Source organism: Anopheles merus, chromosome 2R (genome assembly GCF_017562075.2).
Source record: "Anopheles merus strain MAF chromosome 2R, AmerM5.1, whole genome shotgun sequence".
Lineage (NCBI taxonomy): Eukaryota > Metazoa > Arthropoda > Insecta > Diptera > Culicidae > Anopheles > Anopheles merus.
The window spans coordinates 9,226,337-9,249,107 of record NC_054082.1 but is presented as its reverse complement, the minus strand read 5'-3'; the positions used below and the strand labels follow the sequence as shown (position 1 = coordinate 9,249,107).

Sequence of the window (22,771 nt, the reverse complement as noted above, 5' to 3'; positions counted from 1 at the left end):
GAGCGTAACATAGCTGGGACCACTACAAAACGGAAGAAACACAAAGACCTCTGCCCGTACAACGGCTCATCACTCAGACGCACTGGGACGGACGCTCGATCGTGTTTGTGTGTCCGGCATTAGGACATAGCACACACACACGCTATTTTGTCAGTGTCGCGGTTTGCCAGTCGGTCGAAGGCTAATGGATCGATGCTTCGGGGAATGAAATATGGCCCAACATTAAGTCACCCGACCAACAAAAGGGACAAAAGCTGCGAACGCGATCCATTTGTTCGATGACGTTTAACGGGTGGCATGCGGGAAAGCAATCGCGCAAAGCTATTACAGCGTAATGTTGTCCTATTCAGATAATTTTATTACAAATGGACTGGATGGGCTTTGAGCAATTGAGGTCAAACTGGTTAGTCGCGCAGGAGCCCATTTAATGAGATTTCAGACAACCGTACAAATAAGAAAGTTGAAATTATGCAATGTTTGAATACAATATAAGGACTTCGGAGGGGAGATTTTCATGGCTTCCTTAAAAGTTGGAAACAGACCAGAATTTTTCAGGTTCTCATTGAAGAATCACGATGTGTGAGGCATTGCATCAGAACTGGAATTTACAGATTTAAATACAACAACATTGTTTCACTGTGAAAATGATTGAAACTACTTCCAATGCCCTTCTCATTCCTCCTCCTTAGTTGATGGAGGAAAAATTGCCCGGTTTAGAATACACACAAACAAATAAGGTGGGGCGTAATGGGACACGACACTTTTCGCCCGTAATACCGTTCGGTAAATGGAAATGGAAATAAAACAAAAAAATACTAAAATTACACTGCCCGCGAGCCATCAAAACGACAGACCCGTTGGGTGTGCGTGCGTCTCGTGACATCGAGACACATTGCAGACACACGGTAATAGCAGTAGGAGCAGCAGCAGCATGTGAACCGAAAAACCCGATCGGTGAGATTCCGTTGGAGGTGTTTTGTGGTGTCCCGGTGAGCGCGGCACCAGCGCGGCCCTTCATTTCCGTTCCACTTTCGTCGTAACCTTCGGTCATAACCCTTCCAAGGATTTTGCAACCGGTCCGAGCCAAACGAGGACCGACGGAACGGTCGGACGAAAAGCGCTCACGGTGCTTTGGCGGGTTGCTGCTGGCGTGGCCCGGGCTGGTACAGTTCGATATCTTAATCAAGCGCGCGAGAACGTGTGTGTGTGTGTGTGTGTGTTGCTGCTTAGGTGCAGCACCTGAGGGACCGATGGCACAGGCGGGAAATAAAATGATAAAAAACAAATAGTTGAGCGATTTATCCGAACCTGCCCTGAATGGTTGTTGTTTTTATTTTGTCGTCTCGTTTGACTGCAGCAGCCGCGCTTGGAAGCAGTAATTTTCGGAGCAGTAAAGATAGGGCTAAGTACTGGGGAAAAGAACGAGGACAAATTGGTGCGGTCCGGGGGCATTGGGTAGTAAGCCGGTTTAATTTGACAGGTCAAGTGGATAGAGCTCTGCTGTGCCGTAATGTGCATGAGGCAATCCGGATTTCAGATTGTTTATCAATATGACCTGATTATTATGCTTGGCTTGAAATTGGTCAACATATATCTCCATAAAAATTGGAGGAATATTGTTAGTTACAGGGATTCTAAGGGGTTCTCATAGTTGTCCAAAACTTCTTTGACTCTAAGGGGAAGTGAACTTTAAATAATGGGAATTGGACTAGATGGCATCCTTTTGTACAGGCTCTTTGGAAATTTCTATTCGATTTATCCATCAAGGAGGCTTTTTTTTTCTTTCTTTGGCTCAACAACTATGAGAACCCCTGCAAAATCCTGTAAAACACAAACATAAAATGATAGTGTGCAAATTAACCATTTTTTCCTTCCTTAAAAATCACCGAGGGTCCGTTTTGTTGAGCCTCAAATGCCCGTTGGCATTAGCAAAGCCACACATTTATCGAAGATACTTTCGCTTTCCATCGTCAATCCATCGATCACCCCAACAACCGCAGGCACCACGAGTAAGGAGGAAATTTAGAGGAAAAGTTGTCACTTTCCTTACTGCCCCCTCGCAATTTGTTTTCGCTTTTTTTTGCATTTTTCATTCCGTCTCCCCCACGAAAACCCGTCTCGTCACAGTTGTGTTTTCGGGCACACGATTTCATCACACCACGTCCACTATTCCCGTGCGCAACGTGTATGTGTGTGTGTGTGTGTGTGCATATGCAATCGACAACCGGGTGCATTTAACCGGGCAGCGTGTTTGGCCACCGGCCAGAAATGGCTACGGGCCTGCACCCCGCAAGGGGTGCCGGCGGTTGCACGTTGCATCTAAAGGTGCATTCACACCATCGCATCGCAGGTGCGCATGTAGAGGGGCCAGCGTATTTTTAGGCGGGTGAAACGCGAAGGGAACGTGAAAGTAAGTGTCGTGATGTGCATCGGAGAAGAGTGCATGTTGTTTCGGGGTTGTTGTTGTGGTGCTTTCACGCTACCGAAACGCTCGCCTTTCGGTGGGAGTATTTTTGCGTCGTCCCTTTGCGCAGGGACGGCGGCCCACACTGTGCTGCTTTTGTGCCGGATGATGATGGATGGGGAACAGGCGGCAGTGTTTTGGCCTCAAGTGTCGTACCGGCAGCAGCCCACACATTTTATGAGCAATAAAACTTTGTTTAACTGTTCGCCGGCACATGCAAGCGCGTTCTCCTTTCTCCTAATGCTGTTTTGCAAATCGTTCCGGCCAACGTTCTGATCATTCACGGTCTGCGTAAACGTGCTGTGCAATTTAAAATCGGTTGAGATATCGGTTTTAATTACAGCCAGTTTTATACCTTTTCCAATAAACCCGTCCCCACAGCACGTGGACGGGATATGTTTCGGAAAGTGTGGTTTGCCACTTCGAACGGATTGTTCTTTTGAGATTGTTGGGATTCAAAATTTTAATGCGCTATAAAATCCATCCACAAAACGGTACTACGGGCGCATACTTCATCTTCCGATTTGATACAAATATCTTCCGCTTGGTAATGAACACCGAGCGGCAAAAAGGTCAACATTTTGGGAGAGCAAAAAAAAACAAAACGAAGCAACAGAAACAACACACAGCGGGTGGTAGAAGAGCGAGCAAAAATGGTTGCAAAAATATTCCCTTTCCGTCCATTTCGATTAGACAGCCGACGACGTTGACAGCCTTCAATTTGCTTCATACAGCAGCAGCAGCAGCAGCAGCACAAGCAGCAATACCACCAACAACAGTGTGCTGGTCGACCAAATCTGCACCATGGTAACCATAACCATTAGCCAAGAAACTGACATTTGTTCTCGATTCCTGCCACTCTTCATCTAACACACTTTGGGTTAGGGTCGCGCTGCCATTTTTTTTTGGGTCTCATTTCATTTTGAGAGAGCAAATAAAACAAATAGCTTCCACATGTGGCCTTTTTTTGGGGGAGGGGGCAAGCTCAAGGTGAGATCACGCGCGAACTTTGGAGGTCGCTCGATTCGTAGCAGAGCAACGGCAATGTGAATAAAAGCGTTACCTTTAAGCGTTTGACCAGCAAAGAATAATAAATTAAATGCCTTTAAAAACGCCACAATCAGAACAGATTACAAACGTCTCAGTTAGGGCGAAAAGAAACTAATGCTCTCCAATAATTAATTCTACAACGGTAGAGGTTAGGAGTCTATATTTGCCACGCGGCACGTTTAAAAACTTTAATTGCCGCCTTCTCCACAAACACACAGGCGGACGTCGCCTTAATCGAGGACAGCGCCACGTGGGAGCGAACGCGTGCGGGGGCCACCCCATGAACGGCCTTGCACTTGCGATGTGTGTGTGATGAAAAATTCTTACCCTAAACATCAGTGCAGTGATGAACGTGCGCCATGTGGACAAAGTTAAAAGCCAGCCAAAGGAAATATTGTTACGTTCCAAGGGATGTTTCCGTTTGGGATCGTTTGCCAAATTCTTCACGGTTCTGCGGAACCAGAAAAAGTCAGAATGAGCTCATCGCTCATCGGGGAGAGGTGCTAATATGAAACGAAACGGGCCCCCGAATCGTTGAACCGAAAACGCGGAACAGGTATAAACCGTTTTTAAAATGCTGTCATCATAGTCCGCTCAAACGTTTCTGTTGAGGCGAAATCAAACGCTAACGCGAAAAGGGTTTGCGCGGTTGGCAGGCAAGTGTGTGTGCGCCAGGGTGTGTGTGTCTTGAAGGTGTTGAATCAACAAAAGTTGTTTGCTATTTCCCTGCACACGTACGGAGGAGGTGTGTGCGCTTTTGCGTCTTGCCGACACTTGTTTGTGTCGAACGGGAAGTTCAAGCGACGGAATGGTAATCATCTCTTCTGATTTATTCTGCAAAGGAGGGTCGTCGATGGGCTGTCTAGAAGTGTTACTTAAAGTATTTTACAAATCTAAAAGATATTACATTTTCAGATACATCCCACTATAATGTTCTCACGGTGCTAGCTTCTCCCTCGGCAAATATCCCACCCATTCTACGCTTCGAGCAAAGTGTATGATCACACACCACAACGCCACACATAAACCGACCGTTGTGCCTTCCCATCATATCCCGCTCACCCATTTGTGGTTGTTTTTGTTCAACCTGTCCCATGTCACCGCAGCACACGGTCGTGCAGTCTTACACCGGTTTTGCTGCACGTAAGTGTAACGCCTCGCCGCGAGTAGTAACAAACGCGGTGCGGTGCGTTGTGTCTCCGGTCTGATTTTGTTCTTATATGTGCGAATGCGTGCGTGGTTGCCCGTGTTCTGACTGGTAACTGCTAGAGGCAACCACACCAAAGGTATTATGGTGCTACCGAGAACCGACCAAGGTCAACCTCTTGTCAGTGTGCAAATAATGCTGCAGCGCGAGTCACGGTACTTCGGCGTTGCGCTCGGTACAGCTTGGTATTGGTAGCACCCATTAGATGGTGTTAGTTTGTGCAACCCAGTGCTATCAGCATCGGATTGCATCGGTTCCGTCGTCTGCACCACCAGCTGTGTGTGGTCAATAGTAGCAGCAGCAGCAGCAGCATTCCGTTCTCAACGGGGTGTGACGCCTTTGCTGCCGCGCACAGATGCACACGATTGCAGCGAGCAACACATGCAGCAACAGGAATGAACATCACAAAGTTGCATTGGACGTAGTTCACTATTAAAAGATTTGTTCTTGAAGTCAAAAGTATTTTAGTACTCGCGCACCATTAATAAAAGCATCCATCTCATGATAAATCAAAATGTTGTGCACATTGCTTCCACCATGAACCAGTTTTTTTCTGTGTGTTTACACATTGCAAGCCTGAATCATTTGTTCGCCTTTTAATAAATGCTACTAATAGCCTGAGGTGTAAAGGAGATTGCATTATCAACCAGTCGTAGCCGGTTCTATCTGGTAAGGAGGATGAAAACAAATGAGTTTACGATCGTCCCGTCCATATATTGTGAAACACTACAGTTCAACTGTTCTCCCGAAGGGTGCGACTACTTCCAACGATTCTGCGAGTCTTGCTATGAAAAGCCCTCGAGCATTAACGCACAAGAAGCCAATATACATTTACAGTGCTTTATTTTGAGTGATCTTAATTCAAATTTAACCAATTTAGGAGTTGATATATTCGATCACATCTCAGCAGCAGATTCCTGAACCTTGTTCATTTCCAGCCACTCCCTTGGCGCATCCTGAAGTCACCCCGTCTCGCACAGTTCCTTCCGCAGAACCGCTAATCGTTGGTGGTCTTGCAGCGTGCGGATGAATGACGAGAAGTGCAAAATAATAACCGCAACCTGATGCCCCTCCCCATCGCTTGAACTTGAATTGAACTTGAACAACTTGAATTCGAACCCCTACTGCCACGCCACTCTGAGGTCGTGGTTTATTGGTTTCCCAGTGGTGTCAGAATCTGTGGCGGTCGCTGTGATTATTGTCGCTCCTGACATTGACTGCAATGCGTAGTCTCTGCCTTAGTGCAAGTATAGAGATAAGGGATAAAGGAAGGGGAACAGTCATGTAAACGGCAGTCCGACGGCGGTGTTGGAGCGCGTACGGAATGTGCTGCGGGGGCCGTTTTGCTCAAGAATCTGGTTGTGTTTTATTTTTATGTTTATAATATCCATGAGAATGCAAACTTTAAGACCATGCTTTACGAGATACGTACACCTGTTGATTGTCGTGAACCAACCACCCACCCCCTGTGGCCGTCGACGGTGCAACACGCACGCACCACCATTGAGGCAAAAGCGATCGTTTTGAGCGATCGCTCCCGAAAGGATTGTGAAGGTTAGAGGGTTTAAAGTGAATTTTTACTGCCTTACAGGCTAGTAAAAATCACCATCGTTTATCACACTACTTGCTTTTGCGTGGGAACTTTTGCAGTTTTCGAGAAATTGTAAGTTGCTACGAATGGAAAGTTAAGGTATGAATCATTTCGAATGTTTTGCCTTTTCAAACTGAGCCTCTGATGCACTTAAAACAGCTCATCCAATGCAAAATTTTAAGTGACTTAATGGAACATTTTCCATTTAATAAAATAACCATTTACCTTCACAACACGGCAAAAGAACAAATAAAGAGCAAATCGACGGGTGAAACACAACAACAAAAAAGCAGCGACAGAAAATCTTCAATCGATCTTAAATAAGCTACTTAACCTCGTATGAAGATGTTGTTGTCCTTTCGCTTTCGATTGCGCACGCAAGCGTGTGATGGGCCGGCTCATCACAGCACGTTCAGCGCACCTTCAGCTGAATGCAAACACCGAGAGACCCGGCGACGTGGTGCTTTGTCCATGGTAAGCGAACGCGCGCGCGCGCGCAAGTGCAAACTGAGTGTGATATTTTCATTCCAGCAAAACGCTATGTGGCAAGCAATCTCGCGCTGGACTCTAAGGAAGCGATAATTAACGCTAACCGGTGTGCTAATTAGTGGCCGGTGGTAAAATTTCTGTTTCATCCACCGCTGAAACCGCGGCAGCACCCGCAGCAGCATCAGTGAGTATATACAAAGCCCCGGCGCTAACGCCATCTTGATGTCACTAACCGGAGCCGCATTGCCTCACGCAATACGCAAACGATTGGATATGGGGTGGTTTAATTTATTTTTTTTCTGTTCGCCCTGTCCCCACCACTAGAACGCGAGGAGGAAATCCGGTCAGGGTGCAATGGAATCGCGAGCTATTTGAAGGCTGTCGCACAACGTCTAGGGGTTCAGAGAGAAAAAAAGGTCAGAAAGGAGCATTTTTCACACGTGCAAATCTAGCACGCAACGCGTCAGCAGTCTGTGTGGACTGTGTGTGTGTGTGTGTGTATACCGAATAGAAAAGGAGACAGCGAGACAGCTATGGACATTAGAAGAAGGGCCAATTTGTATCGGTTTAAGTGAGGCTACGTGGCTACGATCAGCCTGTGTGGATGTGGAGGGTGCTAAGGTGAACCGGTGCAAGGAGAAAAAAAAGGTGAGCAAGCTAGGCCAGGAACAGGTAAGGTGCCTGGGCTTAATTTACGCTTCTCTAATGAAAGATAGAGCATCTCCACAAACACACACACATATTGGAGTTTCATCTCCGTAGGTGGCAGTGGGGGAGAAAAAAAGTCTGATCTAATTCAACCTCCAAAATGGAATCGTGCAAAGGTTTTGGAAATCACCTATCCCGAACTGTAAGTTTTCACATAATAGTGGGATTCAACCTTCAAAATACAATATTTTAATACAATATAAGTTTTGGGAATCACCTATCCAGGAATAGTAAGTTTTCACTTAATGTTAGTGGGATTTACATTGACGCAGGATTAGCGATTTGCGTCAAGAGGCATCCAAGGGGAATTTGAGCAACAATAAGCTAAGGTTAGTCATGGAAGAACATGTATTCGTCGTCTGTTGATTTTCCAACCAAATACCAAAGTAATCGATGATACTTGTCAAATAAACTTCAACCACAAAAAAGGACAATGCTTCCAGACGGATTTATTGAAAGCTTGCCGGGCACTGGCCTGGGTGCGTGTTGAAAGTGCTGGAATGCTACAAACCAGTTCCTAACAACCTTTCTTGTGGGTGATGTGTGTGCAACGCACCGGAGCGATGATCTCGGCTAAACCAGTCCATACCGGTGTAGCGCACCTCAAATCCCATTCAAACCAACCCAAAACGCCTGAGTTTGGAAAGTGAAACCCCAGACACATACTGCATATCTCTACCACCTGCTATTACTACTGGTTGTGGCGGAGCAATCCCATTTACAACAGCTCCATGGTGTGTAGGCAAAGTAAGAATCTATCAAGAAACCCTAAACAACAAATCAGGCAGGCGGGGACCCCCGGCACCGTCCAATTCACTCACAGCATTCTCTAACGATCGAGTTCTCTTGCAATTGTACTGCTGCTCGAGGATGTTGGCCTTCAGCCGAGCGCAGGCCGGTTGTTGGCAGGCCGGCAGGCCCGATTGCATCCTGGTAGCACGAAGTAGCGTGCCTACTACTGCTAGTGGCTGCAGTATGTGCTTTGGGAAGGAAAGGAAAAGATCAATAATTACCAACACCAGCATGCACCACAACATCGAACGCGTACTAGAATGCTGGTCGCACACTGCTGATGGTGATCAGTTGTGACATTTGCTGGATTTATCAACATCTGACGAGACTTGTTGCGGCAGCGGCTTCAAAATAATTAAGCACCATTTCCGTGAGCGCTGCCCCGCCGGCACAATGTGAAGTTAGCTAGACACCTCACCTTGAGAACCGTTTTTTCAACATCCACCAAATCAACAACCGCTTCATTGCCCGCATTAGCATAAAATCTCGTCCAGCTCTTCTGTGGATAGTGGATCGTTCAAAACCGATCGTCAAACCGATCAAGAATTCCTTTGCGCTGACTACGCTTGCCCTCGTGCGTAGCTCCACGTGCTCGGGGAGGCCATTAAGCACAAGTGCGACCGCTCCAGGAGGCTCCATGGTTGTGCGAGAGCGAGCACTCCGCGTCTGGTTCAGCAGTCGGCTTGCCTGCCATCAGCCGCTACACACGCGACTGGTTTCGTGGGGCTTGGCGGCATGAAACACCTCCAGAAGGTTACCACTTGCGTCTCGGATGGGCCCGCCGTTCGGCGTGGTTGTTAGCTTGATTCACAACGCACGTATGCAGGCGTGCAGCGAAGCAAACAGGAAAGATGGGAGAAAAATCAACAAACCAAACCATCGGATACAAAACTCACCAACTGATCACAGACACACACACGGGCGAGCGAGCGCGGGCCAATCTCGCGCGATCAGTCGCGAGGAAGGCAAATATGACAAACGCTGTCGAGCGACGCGACGAGGGCTCGCGCAGGCAACAGGCTGCAAAACCAGATTTCAACTGTGTCCAAGCGCTACACAGCCAACGTGCTTATGGTGCTTATGGAGTGTGCCGTTCGTTGACTAACGGACGCTTCTGGGTGCGTCGTGTGCGACTGGGTGGCGAGGGGCTGTGCACTATTGGGCAAGCGAGTTGCCGGCCGCGGAGTGGTTAAACTTTTGGAGCGAACAGCGTTGCTCTGCGTTGTGTGAAGCGCCCGAACAAACACCGTTTTGGAGAGACCGTAAGACCATTAAACTGATATTATGATCGCGGAACTAGCCGCCGCTTTGCTCGTTTCTGGTTTCTGGTTGGTAAAATTGAACAGCAGCAGCACACAAAGGCGCTCTTGCTTGTGTTTGTGCTCAAGCCGAAGAATTTCCGAAGATACCGGGGTTATGCACCAACACCCAACATCGTGCAGGGGGGAGCATAACGTGCATCTGTTTTCCCCCAAAATTGAGGCCAATATTAGCGTCAATTAGATCTCTTTTCAAAAGCCCACATCCCTACCGCGGCAAAGGCAGTGCATGAGAGAGTGTGTGCTTCAAACTCGACTTTCTTTGCCGGATCATCCCGCTTTCTGGACCCCAGGAATACGAAAAGAAACAAGGGAATAAAGGGGCAAGAAGCGACACAAACCGGTCACGATTATCGGAAAACGAAGGCATCGGCCAGCCCACTTCCTAACCCTTCGGAACCCGCACGGGACGTCAAAAGTCTCGTGCGCAGCTCAAAAAGAAAGGAACCCTCCAGAGGTTGGTGTCCTGGGGGTGGCGGACCGCTTTAAGCCATCACTAAAGAGAATGTATGTGTGTTAGTGGCAGCCGGACTCGTCGCAGGGGGCCGTGCTTTCTATCCCTACCGTTTGCTGAGCTGATGATCGTTGGCAGACGAGGGCAAATCAGATGTTTTCTGCGCGTGTGTTAGTGCGGGTGCGTGTGAACAGCTGGAATGCTGCCCCACTGGAGGACTTGGCAATGATGCGACACACCGCAGCTTCGCACAAGTGTGCCGCAAAGTTAGTGCCTCTTTCCGCATTGAAGATACTCCACACAAAATGGGTATTCGATTCTTTGGATTAAATTAGTTTGAAGAGATTCTAATGCCTCTATTCAATCTTGAAGAGAGAATTTAATGCCATACGTTGTTAATATACGGCAATATATTAACGGACGTTTAAAGTACAGTACAATCGTTTGCAGCTTCTGTATCGATGGTTCCTAAAGTACAGTCACACAATTGAGCATATCGGTATTACAAACTTACTTCCGGTACACCGCAACTGTATCTCGATCACACCTTGACTCGGTCGCTAAGCACGTGCCCTCACAGCTCTTGTTCTTGCGATGACTGCACTGCTGCTGTTATGGCACATAAACACACAGGAAGGGAGGGATGTAACGAAGGTTGGTCAAGCGCAGGTTGTTGACGAACTACTACTACTACTGTTACCACTCTGCTCCGCTCTTCACTTTCTACCACCGGGCTTTTGCTCGTTCGAACGGAGCAATGGAGAAGATGTGTTTCGTTAGATTCAGGATACGGTGGTTCTTCTTGCCCAGACCTTCGTCGCTGTGTGGGTGTGCTGCGCTCTCCCGATCGTCAGTTTGCGGAGAATGGGCAAATGTGTCCGAAATGGCGTTCTGGGAAGCTTATTTTTAGCACCTTTTCGTGCCACGTCCACCAACCAACGGAACAGCGGCCACGGTGGTTCGATTTTGAGCTTCAGAGGCTACGGGGTTCGGGGTTCTACAGGCCCAGTGGAGGTACTGGTGCGACCTTTTTTGATTCTCCGGATTTTTAGCAGACACTTTAAATTACACAGCCACTACACGTGTTCACACATCGACCGGGAGATGATCACACACATTTACGAATCTCCACCGCACAAAATATATCGAATAAGGGACACGCATCTACACACGCACACAAACACACACACTGACGGCTTAGATGCCGCACTATACGCACTCAAACGCACTTAGGGACACACACGCACACGCAGACGATTTTAGATAGAAACGTTAAGAAGTAGCAAGCAATTTTGTTTCCTGCCACGATCAAATCTTTAGCTTTGACAAATGTTACAGTCACATCGCACTGGTACACACTATTGCTGATTTACGGGGATGTTGTTGAGCTGCACAATACAGAATCAAAGGAGACGAGAACTAAAACATTTGTTTGCTTTTTATAGCACGTCACTAGCGCAACAGCTATCCCTCTCTCGAGCTTGTGCTTTTACTATTGCGGTTCTTGATCGGTGTGCGTCCTTACGGACCTGCCACAGCACACTAACTCACTAGACGGGAAAAGGTGTGTCGCACCACCCAGAAACAATCAGAATCGCGGAGCTGTATTTATAGGAAACTTGGCGAGAGAAACGGCCGCGAGAGAATGGAAAAGGACATTGCACGCTCTCGCAGTGCTACTAAGCGCGCCAGTGCAAGCGAAAGATGCGCACATGGTGTGTAAGAAAATGGTCTAATGGCATTCCGCAACACACATACACTCAGGCGCCGCACGATAGGAACAACCGGTCACAAGCGACACGTGTGTAAGTGTTGTTATCTTAGCGACAGGGTGGAGGCGAAAGAGAGTAACAAAAACGAATCCAATGCCGCGATCAACAGCCCTATAGCGCGAGCGGCGCATTACCCTGCCCTGCTAACACACGCGAAAGCACATGTGGCCCCAACAGGCACAGCAGCGCACAGCCGGCAGATAGCGAAAGAGGAGCAGGGCGTCTAACTTTCACTTGCAAAATGAACGTCACCCTGTGGATGTATGAGTGTATGTGTGTGTGTGCGTGTGTTTATATGCTCTCGGATTCGCTCTCGTTGTTCCGCCGGCGATAACGAATCCGCGCACTCTGCAGTCTCGGCAGATCTGCAGAAATAGCAACTGTCGTCATCGTTTGTCGTTGGACGCGCGCTCGATCGCATGCACTGCGCGCAAACACACAGGCAAACAAACCCGTTAGCCTAGGCCAAGAAATGCGATCCACCAGTGGAAGTAGCCGGGTTTGAGAGCGGGTGTGAGGGTGTGTGGAAAGAGAAACCACCCTCGACGGGCGGGCGGTGGACGAGCGCTGGGAAAATAAAGTATGATGGAGTGTGGTGTGGCGTCAACGAAGAAGCGAAGCAACCAACAAACAACAACAACAACAAAAAAGCTGATGGTAACGACCCTCGCGCCACGATGCAACGCACACCGAACCGAAATGGAAAAGGCCAACAGTATCGAGAGAGCGGGAAAGCCTAGCTTGATAGCGATTGAAAAGTGCAGTATTTATGCAAGATTTTTGTTGTTGCCACTGTTAATCCTTGCACTGCGCCAGTCCGGTTGGAGGATACGATAGCTCCAGATTGCGACACACTATCATAATCATTCTACAAAACACAAATCACGCAAATTCACGCACACACTTCCGCCCGAAGAGGGTCACACACAAGCCACGCACATGCGGCAGTTTCTGTATAGACAAGTTTTTTAGCGGTGTAGCACACAACTCCTATCAACCCGAAAAACGTTCCAATAATCGATTTTTAAACGCGTTTGCCCTTTTCTTCGTACACTTGTGCACATCGCGATACCTGCTAGGCTCGCCGTGTAAGGGATCGTACAAGGGGTGCTGGACAACAGATGGGTAAGAAAACATACAACACACAGACACAAAACAGACGAAAATCGCGGAAGAAATCGCTAGCCTTTGCTGCCTTTGGCGGCGCTTGCGTTCGTTGGAGCAACTGGTTGGAGACTAAAATGCGTGTTTGCCGTTCGAAAATGTTTAATAGCTCGACCGCTCACGAGCCGCACAGCACGGGCACGATGGCCAAAACCGGCACGATCGTACCTCGACCGTTCGGTTCGGTTACGGTCGGTCCTCGGGTGCGCTAAAAGCTCGCGCGCGAGTTCCACCACTGTGTGCTGCGTGTGCTTCGCTGGAACAGTGCGCGCGTGTGAGCTTTCGTGTGATCGTCGTATACCTACCTGCCTGAGTGCCCTTTGCTGTTTGCTTCTTCTTCCTGCAGCACTGAGTGACTTAAGACGATCAGGCCGAGCTTTCGTACCATGTGATTCTCGACAGTCACTCAGTGCAAGACCGAGGCGCGATCGTGATGTTTCACTGGAAGCAGTGGTAATTGCAGAACTTCTGGGCACAGAGAAGTTCTGCAATTGTTGCATCGTTATTGTTGAAGAAGGTTGGGCGGAAATAGGTAATTAAAATTGTGATTTTTGTGTACATGACAGCAAAGTCACATTGAATGACCACGACCTAATCAAGCATTCAAGCATAAGGTCATACTCGAACACTTTGGGCATGCATCACGCAGTATTGATCTAAATTAACACTAAAAGTGACGTGTGCTTGAACTTGATATTGTATTATCTAATATCGCGACAATCCAACTACATCACGATCCTCTCCATAGCAGTCGGCATAAGGTGCGAACTAAATCTTGGAGCTCGCCTTAAGAGTAGATTCGGTCACATTAAGGGCTACCTTACTAGGCGAATCAAAATCACTCATGGCGCACTGTCACAAAAGTTAATCAAAAGTCAACCTACATTAAAAGTCAACGTGAGCGGAAAGATTGTTGAAAACAGTGTGAAGTTAACAGCAGACGCGACGCTCCAACGCGTTGACTGCGGTGTAGCAGGCAGCCAGTTCTAAGAGAGCCCGCGTCTTAGAAGCCTAAGCTGGCCTGGCAACTGGTTCCATGTGGCCAAACGGAAAGTGAAAGGTAATTCACGTGAGGCAGGTCACAACCGAACGGTCACTCGATGCCGTGGTCTAGCGCCACCGTTCCCCTGCCGGAGTGTGCTGTGCAGCATAAAACGGTAGGTACACAAATCTATTCAGCAGACTCATGCCCAAACCCACACACACACACACTAACGTAGTTCCCTTCGTTGCACCTTTCCTCGCACAGGTAGCGAACGGTGTCAGTTATGGCCCCATCTCATCGTGCCGCCGCCTAGGTAGAGTGTTGTTCTCACGCAAATTTGTGCAATTTGTTCACCCGCGATCGTGAGCTTCGATCGCTAAGAAGCGTGTTTCAAGCGCCAGCAGTCAATTGTGGGCTATGGTTTTACTGCAATAATGTATGTATGTATGTGTGTGTGAGCCCCATCGCGAAAATCATCTAACAAAGCGGTCAGATTAGCACCGCACTGGGTCAGCCTCCGAACGCGTTGGAAGGTTTGAAACGCGTTGGCTCGCCCAGAGAGCCAGTGCAAGCTGCTTGCTAACGGGGCAACTGTCACGTTCTGACACGTGCTTAGCTCGGACAAATCGGCTATTATGCAGTTGATATAAGAGTTGGCTACGATAAGCAGGCACGAAGCCCACATCCAACCCTCAGCAAAGGGTCGTTTTGAGCTGTCACGAAAGGATTATGAATTTGATTATTATAAAAGGAATAGCATTTTTGAGAGCGTTTGAAGTATATCAGTAGATTTTCAAGTCAATCAATTGACATTGACAAAGTTAATTGACTAAACTTGCCGTAGGACGATTGTTGCTCATTTTTGAAAGGCAATAGCATAATCAATACAAGCGATCAACGACAATATTATCGTACCGTTGAGTGACTCTTAAAGTATAATGCTGCAAGATATCTAAAAACCATTTAACCCTCAAGGAACCCTTGTAGTTAATTGTAATAATTTTGTTGGTTGATGAGATTGGTAGATATCGAAATCTAGTTATTAAAGCTATGTTCAGTGCCAGAGCGGTATGAGAGTAAATAAATATGGGTGAACCACTGTTAAAAAGACGTCCGATACTGGTTGAGCAACAAAATAAAACCACAATAATGTAACTTACACCATATACTTTTATTGCCAATTTTGCTTCAGCATTATCATCTCGCCAATTGAGAGGAGCAGTGTGTAATACCGCCACCTAATTAATTGTTTGTTTTCAACCGGCTATAAACAACGACATTAACTGATGATACTGTATGCTTCAGGCTTTTATGAGAGAGTATTGCTGGTGGTAAAACATGCAAAACGTGGCACCATCCGTGGTGTTTAACTCGCGCGCTCTCTATATACCACACCGGCAGAGCTTACTGTTAAACCGTTTATATGCTACTCGGACGCCCTGGCGCAGGCTGACGGTAATCGCGAGCCCTTGATCCTTGAACGATAAATAACTCTCTGTTATACTGCTTTCCGCCAAGGGCTCCTCCAGAGCTCTAGTCAGGCATCGCGTTCGCTCTAAATGTTAATCATTTCAACATTGTACACTGCACACACAAACACACACCATTACACTTTTATCTTCACCAACCACAGCCTCTTGCCAGAGTTCGCGCATCATGACGATTATTATTTCGCACGACTCGTTTCATCGCTCCGTTTTCCATACCTCTCGCTTTTTTTTTTTTTGGTTTGTTTGCTGCAAGTTTAATGCACAAAAGGTCAATTTCGACACCGGCTAGAACATCGCAGGAAGCGCACGACGGCGTGACTTTGGCGCGAGTGCGCCTGCATCCCTTTTTTTGCGCATCGACATCATCAAATACGCGAAGGTAACGCATGATTCGTGGCACGCGCGCTTGCGCACACGCCGCTTCAACGCGTCGTGTGATTAATCATTCTCCGTGCGTGCAGGTACAGGGAGGACGCTTTTTTCAATCTTTTACGAGCTGTTGATCGGATGCCCTGACCGGTTGGCGGGTGTAATTAATCAACGGATTGGGATGCTATTTAATCATAGGTTTGAGCTATAGGTAACATTTCAAACCATTCTATTGACACAATGGTACGGATCGTTGTTTGAAAAGGGTGTAATAACGCTGCAGTCATTGCTATGCAGTAGATCAGGTTTACACGTATCAGGACGACTTTAAAGATTCCACAACTGGATGTCTTATATTGGAAAACAAACAGTTAACTATACCATCGTACCCTAGCGATCAATTCATTTAAGCATTGCGGCTGATACGGAATGAAGACATCACTGTAATGAGACCCTGATTTCACCCACGTCTAAACGCTCGGAAAGCAATGTCAAATGTTCCATAACTCCTCGTTGCGAATACGAAAGCATTACGGTGCAATTTTGTGTAAACGTTCCACAGGATACTAACACAAACACACGCACACTCTTTGTCCTTTGCCAATTGAAACCAATAAATCTTTCTCCTTGCTCACTGCCAGATACCACACGGTGCACTGAAGTATCCTTTCCAATGGAACGCTTCTCTCGCGAGGGATTCCACTATCGGTAACCCCTTTTCGTTGTAGTTTATTTACACGGCTCTTCGGGGAGTGGTGATAAATGCCACAGAGAGGGCACAAAAAAACTGAAACAAACGATCCCCAAAACAATGGACTCTCGGGAGTAAGCTCTTCGGAAGCTGAGCAAGAAGTGCCTGACGTTATTGGTGCTCTGCTGCTTCTGCTGTTGCTGCTACTGTTGCTGCTGCTGCTACTATTTCTGTTGTTTCCATCATAATCACTCGTCTGCAGTGGATCTACCCTCCGGCGGATGAGAGGGAAGCGCGCACAGAGGGAGCCTTTATTTCCACACGATCAGCTTCGGCCCATTCATACCGGGGCGAACCGCATTAAGCGTGGCTTTTATGGGAATTTTCACACCATAAACAAACGTGCCAATGGGTCGGAACGGTGCATCAGCAAGCTCCCGTCCGCACACGGTGTTTTGCCCGCCGAAATGCAACCCGTGGGGACGACAATGAACAGCAACCCCAGCACCACTGGTTTTTTTTTGCATGTGATGTGAAGTTATTTCCGACGTGGAATATATCGTAAAATCCTTTCCCCTCACCACGATCTCTCCCCAAGAGGAGGGAACCCCGTTGACCCTGGAATGCCTGGACGTTTGCTGCTGCTGCTGCTACCCTTCGGGAGGGCACATCCTCTTGACATGCGCAAAACCCATACCCACCATGCAACACGACGGTCAAGCGGGAAGAATTTTCGGTATGTTACGTATCGCCCATTTACGAGTTGCTGCTGCTTGCCATCGCTCGCTTCTTTTCTCTGTCCGTTTCTCATCGATTTGGGCCACTGGCCACCGGGCATAATGGGGCTTCTTCTGCTTTGCCTGCAGCAAGCTTCTGCCATTTTTCTGCTTTCGATTTTTGTTTAACCCCCACGGTGACCAACACCACCGCCCAGTCAGTCATTCCTTTGCCCAGATGCAACCACATTCGACACGTGTATGGCCACCGCACCGAACGGGGTGTATTGTTTTACACACGGTTACATCGTTTCTTCGTTTATGATGGGTATTTTTTGTGTACTTTTTTTCTTCTTCTTCGGTGTTGCTCTTCTTGATTTCGGTGTTGCTTCCATCGGGGTTGGCTTCTTTTTTCTACGCGGGACTTCTACCCACCTCAAATGGCGTCGCCCGTGCCGCTACTACTGTTGGGCCCGCGCCAGACAGACGATCGATCGGGGTCAGTCTAGCTGTAGGTTTTCGCAAACAGAACAACAACACAACAACGACACGCTGGTGCATGGTTGCTTGCTGCAACTGCAGTACGGAGAATGCGGAATATCATTTCGTGTAAGGGTTGGGTCTGTGTGTGTGTGTTGCTTGTTCGATATGCTGTTAAGCAAACCGAAATAAAGTTCAAAGGTTCAAACACGAACCACCAGTAGCTGTAACTTTGACACATCTTTGACGGTTAGATATTTGTGAGCTCTTACTGCACGCACAACAATTGATCAATAGTTATGTTTGCTGCCTGAGTTTATGGTTTAAACAGAATCACATCACATCCAAGAAGTTGGTTGGTTACTTTAAAACCTCAACTTCGGCACTAGGGAAGGCTCATCATACTTCCAGTGGTTTTAATGCACCTGACCGGCCCAGGCAAGGGGTAATGCATTATTTATATCTTTCACGAAACAACAGTGCAAATAACTAATGCTTCATGCCTCCCATGCCTCTGCTAGAGCAAGCCTGTATAGTTTGGTGTACCGGGCGCTGCATTACACCACCAGTGTCTGTCTGCAGGGCGGATTTTAACCCCATAGGTACGGTAGAATAGTTGTGCAGCTGCCTGAGGGTGGGCGGCTGGGTTCCACTTGAGACTTTGTAACGCTTACAGCGCTCAGGCTTTACATGTCTTGCTTTCGTTCGAGCCCTCCAGACGGCTTTGCGTCCACTTTCTTGGTGGGATTTCCAAATGTCGAAAGTTGAAACAGAATGAAGGAGCCGACACCGAGTGTGGGGCAGACTGTGGGTTTATGATGCAAAACAGCAATGGCGAAAAGAAAGAGCGCATAAAAATAAAAATGCTTTGCATGAAAGGATTTGCGTACGGTTGCATTTGAATGCATTTTAGGGAACATTAAAACCTTGTATGTGTGTTAAATATGTTACAAGTTCTCGTTTAAAATTCTAACATGGTTAAAAAGCTCTTTCTGACTGTAAACTCTGCTCGATATCTACACTTTTTTTGTATTTTTCTCGCGCTTATTGCGACTGGAGACACGCATCGTGTGCTCCGAGAAGGCGCTGTGTGTACCGAACTGGTGCTGCCACCTGGGCGGGAGGGGAGAATAATGCAGCGAATGATTATTGCATCGCTTAGCGACGACCGGAGGATATGGCCTTCACCTCCACCGTTGGTACCGCGCTCGGATGGCTGTGAACGCGCGCGCGCGCGCACTAGCACACACTCCAACAGGCAAAGGGCATGCGCAAGCTAGAGCGCGAACCCCATGTGATGTGACCAAAGCACACAGACGGAAAAGGATAGCCAACACACGACAGCAGTCTAGGAGAGACAGGTCGGTCATAAGGTCACCGGGCGGAACACATGGCGACGTGCTTCCTCCAACTACCATCCCACCACCTGCTGCTTGCGTGGCGGTCTATTTCGTACGATACTACCTCTTTGCCCAGTTGGGCGACACACACTTGCTAGTTTGCGAGGACTTTAGGGCGTTTATTCCCCATCCCGTTTGCACCCTAGAGAGACCAATGGAACGGGGATGGGAGGAAAGGTTAGATAGTGTACAATCGACAGCAATCATAAGCGCACCGCCAGCCGGGATCCAACACCGAGTAACTGCTTCGTGAGCGCTTTGATGCGATACTGGAACGGAGACTGGAGTGCAAATGCCCCACACGAGGACAGGTAGTGGAGTGCAACGCACCAATACTGTACTACTCCCCAAAAGCGAGCGAAACACACAGCTCCAGGGGAACCGGAAACCTTGATACACTGTGACTGTGTGTGCTGCTTCTCTCAGCACCGGAAGGACCGAGCACCGGACGGGCACTAGAGCTCGGAAATGCACGCCGAACGGGGTGTAATCTATTTTTACTTCATCTTTTTTTTTACTTCCCCAGCTAGGCGGGGGTCTTACACAGGGTTAGATGAAACCGCCCCGAAACAAAGTACAAATCCAGACGGAAGTTACCGCTGCTGCCGTTGGACAAACGTGTGGTAGGTATCGGAGTGGCATGAGCATTGAAGTCACACAACGCTCCGTCCAAGAGCGAGTCATATCTGCTGGAAGATTAATGCTCGCAGGCTACAATTCCCCCATTCCTCCTCCTCGTATCAGACTCTCGATAGCTCGTAGCGGACGAGGACATTAATAACATAAATTAAGTTACCATTTACATCGCCGCCTGTACCGAAACAGCGGCCGGGAGCAGGGTGCGTGCTTAGCGAAGGCGCCATCACACCGGGGGAAGGAAGGGGGGGATTTATAGAACATACGATCAAATTATCAATTATGGTAATGTGCGAGCAATCAGTCAAACTGACGATTACAGACGGACGGTAATGACACGATTGAGCGCCGACGAAGACGGGATGCTGGAAGGCGCTCCCAACTTTTTCTCGGCAGGAGCTCTAGTTCCTTCAATGCTGTCGTACCCGTTCTTGGAGCCCTTTGCGTCCACACACGCACGCACGCACGCACGCACGCACAGCATGATCCACGCAGCTCCACGCGCACCCATGATGCTCACCGATGATTATGTTGTTAGCATTGGCGTGTGCTGTTGTGGAGCCGCATGGCGCGAATATTGTGCGTGGCAATTCCTTTACAAGAGGGAAGGGTGCAGAAATTCCTCCCCGTTCAATTCTTTTACACACTGCCCACACTGCTGCTGGTGCGTCCTTGTGCGCACGTTGTGCTAGAACTTTTAATGGTGGAGGACTCGCGATGGCAGCACGAACGCGAATAGTTTGCAAAAAGGTCAGCCTGAGGTTTGGATCAAGGATCGGATTGGCGTGTCAAAGTGCTGAAGGGTGAGAACGTGTGTGTCTGTTGTAATGGCGAGATATCTTTTTCTAATGGATCGGCAAGTACGACAGATGACAGGGCAGAGGAGAGCATCAGGAGAGCATGCGGCGCATGATGGGGTTAAATGGTCCTAAATTGCAATTTCTCGTGCTAATGCTGTCACAGTAATGAGTTCCTGTAAGCGATTAATGAGTTTTATTCCAACGTATCTGCTGTACGTACTTGCAAATTACCCACGCTGTCGTTAAGTACAAATATTGTACATCAAATATCGTTAAAAACAAATATCGTCCAATTGAAAGTGTAAGCTCGAAGGCGGTTTGGAGAATAATTATGAACACCTCAAAGTTTCAATGAACACCTCAAAGTTTATGAAGGAAGCTTGTTTCAATGAGAGATCATTAAAACGGCAACATGTTGATGCACTAGTGCCATTGATGTATTTTTTGAATATTATTATAATCCAGTAGTCCGTAGAAAGAGAATACGCCTTTAATATCCTCAATATCCTCGTGGTTGATTGAAGTTGCAGCACTTCTTTGCACGATTTTTTTTTTCATCTGAGCACGTGTTACATCCGCAACGCTTCCATGTACGTCAATATTTTGCAAACAGAAGAGAAATGTAACGATCATCTTCCACGCGTTGTCATTTCACGTTGCCTTCGCGGCAGAAGCGTAGCCGTAGCTCGAAATATGTGCCCCACACATCGCCTATTCCAACAGAATCTCTCTCGTACTGTAGTTGGCAGCAATTGCAATTTCCCGACAAGTGCGTCTTATTTGATCGAGCAAGCATGTGAGGCCACATGTGTATATGTATGTGTGTGTGTATTGATGGAAAGGGAAACGGTGACAAATACGTATCTCATTCCCGATGGGGCTCATCAGTCAACATCGCTGTGGCCAATCAATCATTCCAATCAACCGGTTGAACGGAAGAGACCCACCATCAGGAAGCTGTGCAACAAAAAAAAAGAAGCGCCCCGCACTGCATTACCATTCTTTTCGCCGACTCTTCTCGTCGCTCGCCGTTGCCGAGCTGACGATATTCATAAATGAAGCAATGTTACACGAGTGCGCAAATAGAATCGATTGCACACAGAGTGGGGCAGCTGTTCAAACACGGTCTGGGATGATAATTCCTTCCTTTTCCTCGTCGCTTTTACCACTTTTCTGTGGGAGTGGGAATTGTTGGGAACAGTGCGGGATGTCTCTCGCCACCTCACAAGTGCGACACTCTTCAATGGCGGTTACAAAGTATTGCTGACATGCATTGGCAAAATATAACATTTGCACATCATCGGTATATTAGTGGTAAAGAGAGGTATTTGTACCAAAAACAATAGCGTCGCCATGTGTGGATGTTACATGGATGTTGGTGTAATCTTTTTGCTCCTCTTGTGTTCTTTAGTTGAGTTGGTATGAACATTGAAATCGTTCAAACGATATCACATCATTAATCATGTTTATACAGGTGTCCTATAGACGACTATAGCAGTTTCATTTGATTGCTCCGTTGTAAAACATTTTTTGTATAAAAAAAAGTGTATAGCGTTTGTTAATAATATACCTTTACATACCTTACCTATAAGTTTTATTTCCCAAAGAAAACATCAATCCCTGAAAGTAAACTAAATCAAAGCCAATGGAGGCGAAACGCCGATCAGTTTGCGCGTTGTTCACCTTGCTGCGCGAGCGTTCAGTTCCAACGCAACGGACGCTGACTGTATGAGGGTGTAAAATTTGTCATAAAATAGAATGAAAATTACACCACCGACAGGCGCACGAGGTATCGCTACTAACTGGGCCAGCCATAATTATGTCAGCGGGGTTTTAATGGAGCAACGGGCATACATCGTTCACGTTCCCCATAAATAATCGAACTCAAATCAATGAGCTCATGATTGCAAACGCAAACTGGGTGCCGTTTTGCAACGGTTAACAGGACAATGTGGCGAAGGGCGGTGGGGGGTCTGCGAGCAGCGACAACAAAATTGTTTCAAATTTGGTGCGCTGGTCAATCGATTTCTTGCCGCGTAACTGTTCGCTTTGGTGAACTGTGTAGACGGGCGGGACATAGCAACTTCATACCTGTACCGAGGGAGGGTTGCCGTTGTTTGTGAATGGTAGCAGTAAAACGGATTTCACGCAGTAGTAGTGTCGCGGAGTTCTGCATACTAACGGTTTGTTGAAC

The 22,771-nt window shown here is 47.6% G+C and overlaps 1 protein-coding gene across 22 annotated transcripts in view; it reads right to left on the bottom strand.

The window, feature by feature from the left end:
• LOC121588695 (TLD domain-containing protein 2) overlaps positions 1-22,771 on the bottom strand; it is a 106,678-nt gene that overhangs the window by 49,601 nt on the left and 34,306 nt on the right. For 10 of the 22 annotated variants that reach the window (XM_041906938.1, XM_041906947.1, XM_041906944.1 and 7 more), the window contains exons 1-2: positions 12,919-13,074; positions 10,589-11,462 (exon numbers count right to left, since the gene is read on the bottom strand). The exons of 8 other annotated variants lie outside the window; for them this stretch is intronic. The gene's annotated coding sequence lies outside the window, so the exon portion shown is untranslated. Of the gene's footprint in view, positions 1-10,588; positions 11,609-12,918; positions 13,083-22,771 lie in introns of those variants that run through there. 4 more of the 22 variants (XM_041906943.1, XM_041906940.1, XM_041906942.1 and 1 more) reach the window with 4 other exon arrangements.